We start from the raw sequence: 10,352 nt of genomic DNA on the forward strand, positions 1-10,352 counted from the left end.
GGAGGTGATAAAGCCTATCAACACCAAATTGGGAAGATAGATGATGCCATAGTTGCCATTATGGAGGATAATGCTATGACAGGAACTGTTCGTGGGAGAACAGTGGCAGAAGGAAATGGAATCACCAGAAACATACATAACTTCAAATTTCTGTGTGGCTTAGTTTTGTGGCATGACATACTGTTTGAAATAAATGTTGTAAGCAAGAGACTCCAAGTTGTTGACCTTAATATATCTGGAGCAATGGAACAACTGGACAAAGCAAAGTCATACCTACAGTCTTACCAGTCAGATGAGGAATTTCAAAATGTTCTGAAGAGTACACAGAAGTTGGCAGAGGAACTTCACACTGAAGCTATTTTCCCACCCATTGAAGAATACAAGAGTCACCGAAGAAGACATTTTGATTATGAGGCACAGGATAATCCCATAAGAGACCCCAAACAACAATTCACAGTTGAATTCTTTAACCAGGTGCTAGATTGTGCAATACAGTCAGTTGAAGAACGTTTCATGCAGCTCAAGGAACACAGCAGTATATTTGGGATGTTGTAGGATATTCCAAAACTCCTCACTATACCTGAAGAAGACCTACACCAGCGATGCAGGGCACTAGAGACAGTGTTGACACATGATGATATGCGTGATATTGATGCGAGTGATTTAGGTGATGAACTGAAAGCCCTTTCAAGATACATGTCAGCAGGATCAACTCCAAAGGCTGTTCTGGAATATATGTGCACAAATAAGATGACCACCTTCTTTCCAAATGCTTTTGTTGCTCTGCGCATACTTCTAACACTTCCTGTAACAGTTGCCAGTGGAGAATGCAGCTTCTCCTAGCTGAAGTTAATAAAAACCCATCTACGCTCCACAATGACACAGGAGAGGCTGGTCGGCCTTGCAACCATCTCAATAGAGCATGAGCTGGCCCAGGACCTTCAGGAAGCAGTTCAAATCTTTGCAACCAAGAAGGGCACGGAAAGCACCACTTTGATTATTCAAACAGATAAAAATGCCAGTGTTTACTATGCAGGCAAGAAAAGTTACATTTGCTGTTCAGGCATTTGAAAGTTAAGTGCTACTTAAAATTTTTGAACAAGGCATTTTAAAGTTGTTAGTTCTCCTTTGTTGGGATAGGTAGCAGAGCAGTACTATGAGAGGAGTAGATATGATAACCTCTTTAGAGCTAAATTATATTTCATTTTCATCCAGGAAACACATCCATCCATCATATTCTACCATGCCTGGCATTTCCTGACATTGCATCCCTTTGAATGGATATTCTATTAAAATCTGCTATCAGAACACATATGTGCAGTGGCAACAATGAATCTTTATAAAAATACTACAGAACTCCATGTTTATCTTTATAATACATGGTAATGTATTTGACCATTACAGTAGAATACTGTAATACTTTTTGTAAAACAAGGAAAGAGGCAACAAATTAACAAAAGTATTTCTTGGAATTTACTCAAAGGAAAAACACCAAGTTAAATTTTGTCAGAAGAGGCAGTTTTAAAAAGATTAATCCAGCCTATGTTTTTAATTTTCATTCTCATTTCTTTAACCAAAAATATTATGTCTTAATTTATAATTATTTAATTTTCTATATTTTTCCACATTCCTACTGGAATTGAAAAAGCAGAAATCTTTGGGTCTCTCTCAGACCCTCTCTCTCAAATCCAGTCAGTTCACTGCACACATTAAATTAGCCCCTCACTCACTCCCAGATGTCCTGCTTCTCTCCTTGAAAGAGAGTTATTGGTGATGCCAGAGAAAAATGAAATATATACAACACAATATACTAGCACTTCTTAGAAGCATTTAAAATAGCTTTTGCTGGATCATTTCTAATTCTGATCAAAGGGGAGAAAATTTAGAGATAAAAACACTCCAATCAAGTCCATCTTAAATGGCATACCCTCAAAATATGGGTTTATGAATGGAGATGCTGACACAAACTCAACAACAGTGGCAGAAACACTCTGCAGTAATAAACAAAAATATATTGTTACATTGGGGAAAAGGTGCAATTTTTGCGGAGGTGGTGCATTTTTGTCACAAGAAACAAGATGAATGCAAATCAGTTACATTCTGGAGGCAGAGTTATGAGTAATATGCAAATAAGAGAAAAAACAAACATCCCTGCTATTCATATTTTAATGTAATAGATCCTTCTACAAAATAAGGGGTAAAGTTTGTAATTTATTTAAAGATATATTGGGCCAGATTTTGATTAGCATTACATCAGTGTAAATTCAGATTACTCAACTGACATCAGTGAGTTACTCCATTTCTTCACAAGTGTAATTAAGATGGTCTCCATTTTGTACAACAAAATAGTGGTAGAATAGACTTGTGACAACTACACAGGGTATGAAATATAGTGTAACTGCAATGCAATTTTCAAATAGACTGAAAAAGATCATATCATTACAAGTAGAATTATAATACTATACATATTACAGGAGGCTGCTAGGATATATGTGCATGGATGTGATTGATTTATATTTCTATCTTCATGCAACAATATACAAAAAAGTAGTGAACAACTTCAAAGTGAGATTACAAGTACAAAATATGAGAAGCAGAAGTGGCCAAATGTGAGATTCACAGATTGGCAATACAACATGTACATGTGAATCCAACGCTTACAATATCTGTCAAGATGACTAAAAGGAAGAAAAAAATACCAAGGAAACTACTAAATCACACAAAAACAACAGTAAAATCTGACTTTAACCCACAAAAGCAGAGAAACACAGAGCTAAAGTTCAAACTCCATAACCGACCCTGCTTGCTTAGGTGTGAAGGATAGAAGTATGATAGAGCACTCACTGCTAGGAAACTCCTGCAAGACCTGAAAATAGAATTTCAGACTTAATTCTGAATTTCCCCCTACTACCCCTGAATTTGCATTGCGGCCTTAGCCTCATGGCTCTCAATAAAGTACATAGGGGTCACATTGCAAATGCTTTGAAAATGTGGGCCTTAATCTCAGTGTGACTATTTTAGAACTTTAATTTATATGTCCATATATTTAAAATTTTTGCAGTTACTGTTTTGGTTTCAGATTTTATATCACGGTCAAACAAAACAACATAATGCTCCCTCTTTTCCTCAGTTTCCTCATAAACATGGCTAGGGAGCATAAAAGGGGGGGGGGGTTTAAGACCTCCACAGCATGCTTCTCTCAACCAGATATAATTGTACATGAAAGCTCAGTTCTGTGGCTGCAGACAAGGTAGGCAGGAAACAGCTAGCCAAGCTCTGTTCCCAAACTCAAAGCAGACTAAGTTCCCACCTCCCATGGACTTAAGCAAAATTAATGTGATTTTAAGCAATTATTTGTTCATGCTGCTCTCTGTGTAGTTTGCAGCTCCCTGCTGAGGGGATTTTGGGGATGGTCAGCGATTCTTTGATAGTATACTGATAGAATGCTTCCTATTGGAGCTGTGGAAGCTGGGTTGGGAAGGACAGATGGCAATGCAGAGGGGCAAGGAGTCTTCATATGATAGGGTTACCATATTTCAGCAAGCAAAAAAGAGGACGGGAGGAGCCCCGCCCTAGCCCCGCCCCTGCCCCTCCCACTTCCTGCCCCCCTCAGAACCCCCAACCCTCCCCCCGTTCCTTGTCCCCTGACTGCCCCCTCCTGGGACCCCTGCCCCTAACTGCCCCCCCCAGGACTCCACCCCCTACCTAAGCCTCCCTGCCTCTTGTCCCCTGACTGCCCCCTCCTGAGACCCTCCCCCCATCCTAACTGGCCCCCTAGGACCCTACCCCCTACCTGTACCCTGATTGCCCCAACCCTTATCCACACCCCCAGACAGACCCCTGGGACTCCCACGCCCCATCCAACCACTCCCCACCCCCTGACAGCCCCCCCCAGAACTCCCGACCCATCTAAACCCCTCTGCTCCCTGTCCCCTGACTGCTCCGATCCCTCTCCCCACCCCTGCCCCCTGACAGCCCCCCCCCCAGAACTCCCAAACACCCCCCCCCGGTCCTTGTCCCCTGACTGCCCCCTCCTGGGACCCCTGCTCCTAACTGCCCTCCAGAACCCCACCCCCTACCTAAGCCCCCCTGCCTCTTGTCCCTTAACTGCCCCCTCCTAAGACCGCCCTCCAGCTGCCCACCAGGACCCTACCCCCTACTTGTATCCTGACTGCCCAAAACCTTCTCCACCCCCCCCAAAAAGCCCCCCCTCGAACTTCCAACCCCCCCCCCGGTCTCTTGACTGCCCCCTCCAAAATCTCCCTGCCCCTTCTCCTGCCCCCTGGCCCTCTTACCCTGCTGCTCAGAACATGGTGTTGGGCTCTGTGCGGAGCCGGACACGTGGCTGCGCTCCCCAGCGCAACACACAACCCAGTCTCACCCCACCCAGTGCTGCCGGAGCGGGGCGCTGGGCAGCAGGGGAGGAGGAGCTGCCGAGGCCCGATGCAAACGGCCCAGCAGGCCGGCCGGCTCAGAATGCGGGGGGGGGACGGGGAGGAGGAGTTCTACAGCTGCTCCGGAGTCCAGCCCGGCAAGCTGCGGGGGAAGGGCTCTGTCTGCCAGAGCCCCATGCGAGCAGCTGAATTTCCTGCAGCCCTCCCAACCGCGCCTCGCTCTGCCTGGGGGGGAAATCCCGGACATTTTTATAGGGTTACCATACGTCCGGATTTTCCCGGACATGTCCGGCTTTTTGGGCTCCAAATCCCCGTCCGGGGGGAAATCCCAAAAAGCCGGACATGTCCGGGAAAATCAGAGCGGGGCCGGACCGGGCCGGGGTCTCCGGGGCCGGGCCGGGCCGGCGGAGCGGTGCAGTGCCGGGGGCTCCGGGGCCGGGGGCTCGGGGGCCGGGCCGGCGGTGCCGGGCCAGGCCGGGGGCTCGGGGGCTGGGCCGGCGGTGCCGGGGGCCGGGCTGGGGACCGGCGGTGCGGTGCCGGGGGCCGGGGGTGCTCAGCCGGGGGCCCGGGGGCCGGGGACCGCAGTGCTGGGCGGGCCGGGGGCCGGGGCCGGCACCCCAGGGCCCGGGCCGACCCAGGCTGGAAACGCCGGGGGGGCCAGCCTGGGCCGCGCCTCCTCTCCCCCCACTCACACCCCCCCTTACCTGCTTCAGGCTTCCCGCGACTCAAATGTTCGCGGGAAGCAGGGGAGGGGGCGGAGACTTTGGGGAGGGGGCGGAGTTGGGGCGTGGGGGCGTGGGCGGGGATGGGGGCGGGGCAGGGGCCCCGTGGAGTGTCCTCCTTTCGGAGGCACTAAATATGGTAACCCTACATTTTTAGTGATTTACAAATTCCCCCCCGGACGCTATTTTTAACACAAAAAGGAGGACATGTCCGGGTAAATCTGGACGAATGGTAACCCTACATATGAAACCCCCTCACTCTTGAGATTAACAGGTTTCAGGGAGGAGCTGGGGCCTGCTTCTTCTGCCCCTCCATCAAAACAGCTAGAAGCTCTCCTGCTGGGCCAATGCTACTGTTTGACCATGTGAGGGAGATGGAAAGAGAGTGAGGATCCTGTGCATGTGTCCGAGTATGAGTGAGAATGTGGATGTAAGGGAGACAGGAGGACAACTGCTGAGGGCGGGGGGCTCTTGGGCAAGTGGAGATTAATTGACTGGGAGAGGTAGGTAATGGAGCGAGGCGGGCAGCAGACTGCTAGCAGGCGTGTCTAATGAATTGGAAAGGGAAGGGAGAACTAAAGGAGATATGAGGATAGATAGAACTGATGGAGAGGAAAGTACACAGACTGGAAAGAAAGGAGGAGAACTGATTAAATGTAAGGGAGGAGGGTGTGTGGGTGTGTGTGGGTGTGTGTGTGTGTGTGTGTATTTGGAGAGTTGTGTGGTGGGGCACACACTATGGACATTTAAAACCTACATATGTAAATTTCATGCATACTTTTCCTTAGGCTTTATAAGATACCAATATAGGCAGGTCTAGTGGGCTCTGTGGAGGCAGGTAGGCCAGTATGTAGTTGATACACTGCTGCACTCTGCTCAGAATGGCACCTCTCTGTTTCTCGACAGCATCCTATAGCTTCCTTATTTCCATCTTGCAGGCAGCCACCTCCCATCTACAATCCCCATTGAGATGAGAGGCAGCCACACATCTATACACAAGTTGTACTGATTTAACTATACCATTATGTTTAAAGTGATACAATCCCTTGTGGGCACAGTTATATTGGTATAAAGATGCTGTATACTGGTATAGCTGTTCCTATATTGGAAGGGGAATAAGCTACACTGGTTTAAGGCACCTTTATATCAGTATTACTGCATCCACACTGGGAGGGGTAGTACCAGTTATCTGTTTCAGTTAAAAAAAAAAACACATTAGTAACCAGCAAAATTATATTAGTACAAACACACATGTGATTTAGACCAGACCTGAAGGCTGGCTGGTGATCATTCCAGTAAAAAGAAAGGATATGTGGGGAAGGAGCAGACTACTGGAAATCAACAGTTTCTCAAACAAATCAGGGAATTGGAATTTTCATTCTGGTGGATTTTAAGTTGTTTTCATGGAGGTATATCTATTATCTTTCTTTCATTTTTTTTAAAGCCCCAAGTCCACTAGAATGTTCATGCAACCTGCCTAATATAGTCTGGGGACCTAGTAGCTCCCAGACCCACAGCAGTTTAGACAAATTGTCCCTGGCAAATATTTTTATATGTTGAAACCAATGAGAAAGGAATATAGAAATTGCCATACCAGGTAATAACCAACCATGTCATAGGGCTTCTATGGACCTCCTCTTCTCACATATTGACAGACTGGTTCCTTTGGTACTGTTCAAATCGTGTACTATTTTAATCTCAGGAACACAGCAAAAGTCATACCAGATCAGATAAGTGGTCATATTGGGCACAGTGTTTCTATGGTCTCATCTGCTCACACAGTGTTTCTTTTGATAGTGTTATAGTCTTGTGAACTATTTACTTGTATTAACAAATTGTGTTTATTTTTAAAAACATCATTCTTTAAATAGTTTTGTAATGTTTACCAGTACAATATTGAATAATTCAGCAAAATACAATATGTGGAAGAAGACAAATAATAGTAAGATATTTCATTACTGGATTATTAGTACAAGAGATTTAATGGCTCCCTGAAGTTTCTACATGTCATAGCCTACTTGGGGATATCTGAATGTAGTTATTACTGACTTATCAGATATTTGCTATATCAGACTTAAATTGTGCCAGTGGAGCAGCAGCAGCAGGCATGCAGGAAACAATTTGCTAAATTTGGTCCCAGTGTTCATCATGGATCCAATAATGAACCTCTTGAACTTAGTTTAATTCATTCCTGTATGTGTCACTGTTAAGGATATGGAACTAGGTTCTTTTTTATTTTCTAAAGGTTCCAATACATTTCAAAACTTTTGAAGGTAGAGTGTTTTTTATTATTGCATTGGGATGTTTTTATTATTTATTTTTAATATGGAATTTTTATAGATGGAAACTACTCATTTCAGAGAAAACAACAGATGTTTGCACCTATATTATGAGTTGGTACTGACATCGGTATTAAACAATAATAAGAAAACATGTCAAAAACCTTAATGATAAATAAATGTGTCAGCAAGAAGAAATATTCAAAGTTCAGTTCTGCTCTGGGGAAAAAAAAGAAAAAAAAAACATAAAAAAGGTACATATCTTCTCCCAGAACTTTTTCTAACACCCTAAACCCTGAGCAGCTTCGAACAGTGGCATTAAAAACAAAAATAAATCTGCCACATGAATGTGTTTTCTTCCTCCCATTATATTTAGAGGTTTCTCCAGAATTAACCTTGCCTCAGACACAAGGTACACAAAATTCACTCCTAGCCCAGTAACAGCTCTTCTAAACATAAAAATGGCATGGCTTTAGGCCTGGCTATCATACAGCTGTGGGGAAAAGCAAAAAACAAAAACAAAAAACAAAAAAAGACAGAGCTTTATAGCACTCAGTATTGGGTTCATACTCTAGGAGTGTTAAACTTCATTGGGACTCAATATTCACCTCAAGTCCTGGAATGGCTGAGATTTTGGATGAGACATTTATAGAAATACCATTTTCTATGGTATATTTTCTTTCCCTCTAGATTCTGCACAGTTGGACTTGAGGGGCAAAATGTTGCTTCCATTGAAGTTAATGGCAAAACTTCCATTGACCTTAATGGAACCAGGATTTCACTCATGGTGACTAAGGGATCTGGATTTACAGGCGTTGGGATACAAGTGATAGTTCCAGTAACATTTTACGAACTCTCTAAAACATTCCTAATAGTTTTTCTGTTACATACCTTTTATACACTGACTACATGATGGGATGGTGTGGAGTAAGGGTTTTGTTAACATAAATTTGGGAGGATCTGCATAATGCTGATAAACACTTTATGCCACATCACATCATCACATACTGGTGTCAGTCTGAGGCTGTTTATCTCATGAGCCTTACAGTCAAAGGTCCAGCTGGTATCTTGAATGTAATTTTTTTCTCATTGCGAGGAAGAACATAAATTTCTTTTCCACTCCGTTACTGATAGAGGAATCAAGGCCTTCCCATTCTCAACATGATTTATTTTATTATAAAGTACTGCTGTAGGGAGTCCTAATAACTGAGGTAAAGTCTGATGGTGTGGATTTTGGAACAATTTAGAGCCTCTCAAAATGTGGATGCAGATGGATGTCCAAGTGGTGAGGGATATTTTCAGACAAGGATTTGTGTAATAGCAAGTGCTATCACATCTGCAGCTGGTTGCTGATTTTGTGATGCTGCCTGTCTGAAGCCTGAGCCAGCAACCATTAAGGACTTTATTTAGGATAAAATGTAGATTGGGCAATGAGGATGTCTGCTCTATTCTGAGCAGTATAAAACACATTTCGAACTATACACTGAAAATATCATTATGACACACCATTTAAATTAAAGCAAAATTAACTGACAAATAAAAAAAAAGGGAAAAAAAATATTTGCTCAAACCATCAATAATCATAAAAGAATTCTCATCAAAAAGTGATAGGGAAATGATGCTTAACCCCAGGAGAAAGGAGAGAGATGGCAGAAATGGCATGGTGCCAATGGATCAGTAGCAGACAATAATGACAAATGGACGCAGGCCATCGAATTCCAAATATGAAGCCCTATCCAGGGCAGACTGTACCTACCTCTGAGAAATGCCTGAGGAGATCTGTCTTTTTTTTCTTCTTCTTCTTTTTTTTACACTTTTGCAACATCTGGATAGCTTGCCAGGCCAAAATTTTACTCAACTGGAAAAAAAATGGAATGGGAAGAAAAGGTAATAAACACAAGGGCCTCCGTTTAACTCAGAAGTGAAGAGTACTCCAAACTGATGAGTCTGCTGACACAGAGTTCTTTGATAATAAAGGTGAGGGAAGCAGGAGGGAACCTGGGCTGATGAGGAAGGGAGACTTTTTTTTTTTTAGGGGAGCAACAATAAGCTAGTAGCCAAAGATAAGGAGCTTTCACTTTAAAGTCCCTATACCCATTACATCATCAGTACATACTCACACTGGACAATTTCAGTGTTTTGATCTTCATAAGGAACCCACCCCTTTTCAAATTTAGTTGAACAAAATATTCAGATAATTCATGCCCCTTAAATTGTGCACATAGCTTATTAACTAGTCTAAGTGCTTGAACTTCTCATTGTTGCCCTCATTCTCACCTCCTCAATTCCTCCTATTGTTTATTACACTGGCTTGTTGCATTTTGCTTCAGTTTGGATTATAAACTTCTTAGGTCAGGAACCTCATGCAGCATCTGGCACAATGGAATCGTCATTGGGGCCTTTGGATGCTACAATACATACAATTAATAAATAACTATCCAATTTCATTTTAAAATGCTTGCCATTTCTGCCTAACTTTAATGCCTTGTTGGAAGATGTGCATGAAATAATATTTAGCCAGTTACAACTGAAACAAAATGCAGGTCAGCCCCAGTTATGGAGATTAAACTCAAATGGACAAATGGAAATTCAGGGGTCTGAGTATAGTTTGGATGGAGCGTAGAAAGGATAGCTTGAGTGTGGGATGTCAGTTTGTATTGCTGGGTGAGGAATGTTTCAATTACTCCTGTGGGAATTCTGCTCCACTGCACAAGCACAGAGTTAATGTCCCCCCACAGATCTTTTTCCCCTCCTGTAGAATAATTGATTCTGACAGGGAAGCAAAGGGAAGCTGCCATTACACCTTTCACCCACCAGGGGCTGATGTGGCTCCAGAAGAGAGGGCAACTAGCTCATAGGCCTGAGCAGCCAGTGGGGGAGAAAAAAGGGGCAGAGGCTGCCTTCCTCACAGTGCCCTGCCCGTGAGGCCTGGTGAGGAGGCATGGGATATGGGTGAG

At 43.9% G+C, this 10,352-nt stretch overlaps 1 long non-coding RNA gene across 1 annotated transcript in view; it reads right to left on the reverse strand.

Annotated features, from left to right (window-relative positions):
* The window catches only part of LOC101946948 (uncharacterized), a 66,401-nt gene extending 57,015 nt beyond the window's left edge, over positions 1–9,386 (reverse strand). Inside the window, exon 1 of the long non-coding RNA XR_010601066.1 lies at positions 9,152–9,386. This is a non-coding gene — a long non-coding RNA (uncharacterized LOC101946948). The remainder of the gene's footprint in view (positions 1–9,151) is intronic.
* Positions 9,387–10,352: the final 966 nt, after the last annotated feature.

Source organism: Chrysemys picta, chromosome 4 (genome assembly GCF_011386835.1).
Source record: "Chrysemys picta bellii isolate R12L10 chromosome 4, ASM1138683v2, whole genome shotgun sequence".
NCBI classification, from domain to species: Eukaryota; Metazoa; Chordata; order Testudines; family Emydidae; genus Chrysemys; species Chrysemys picta.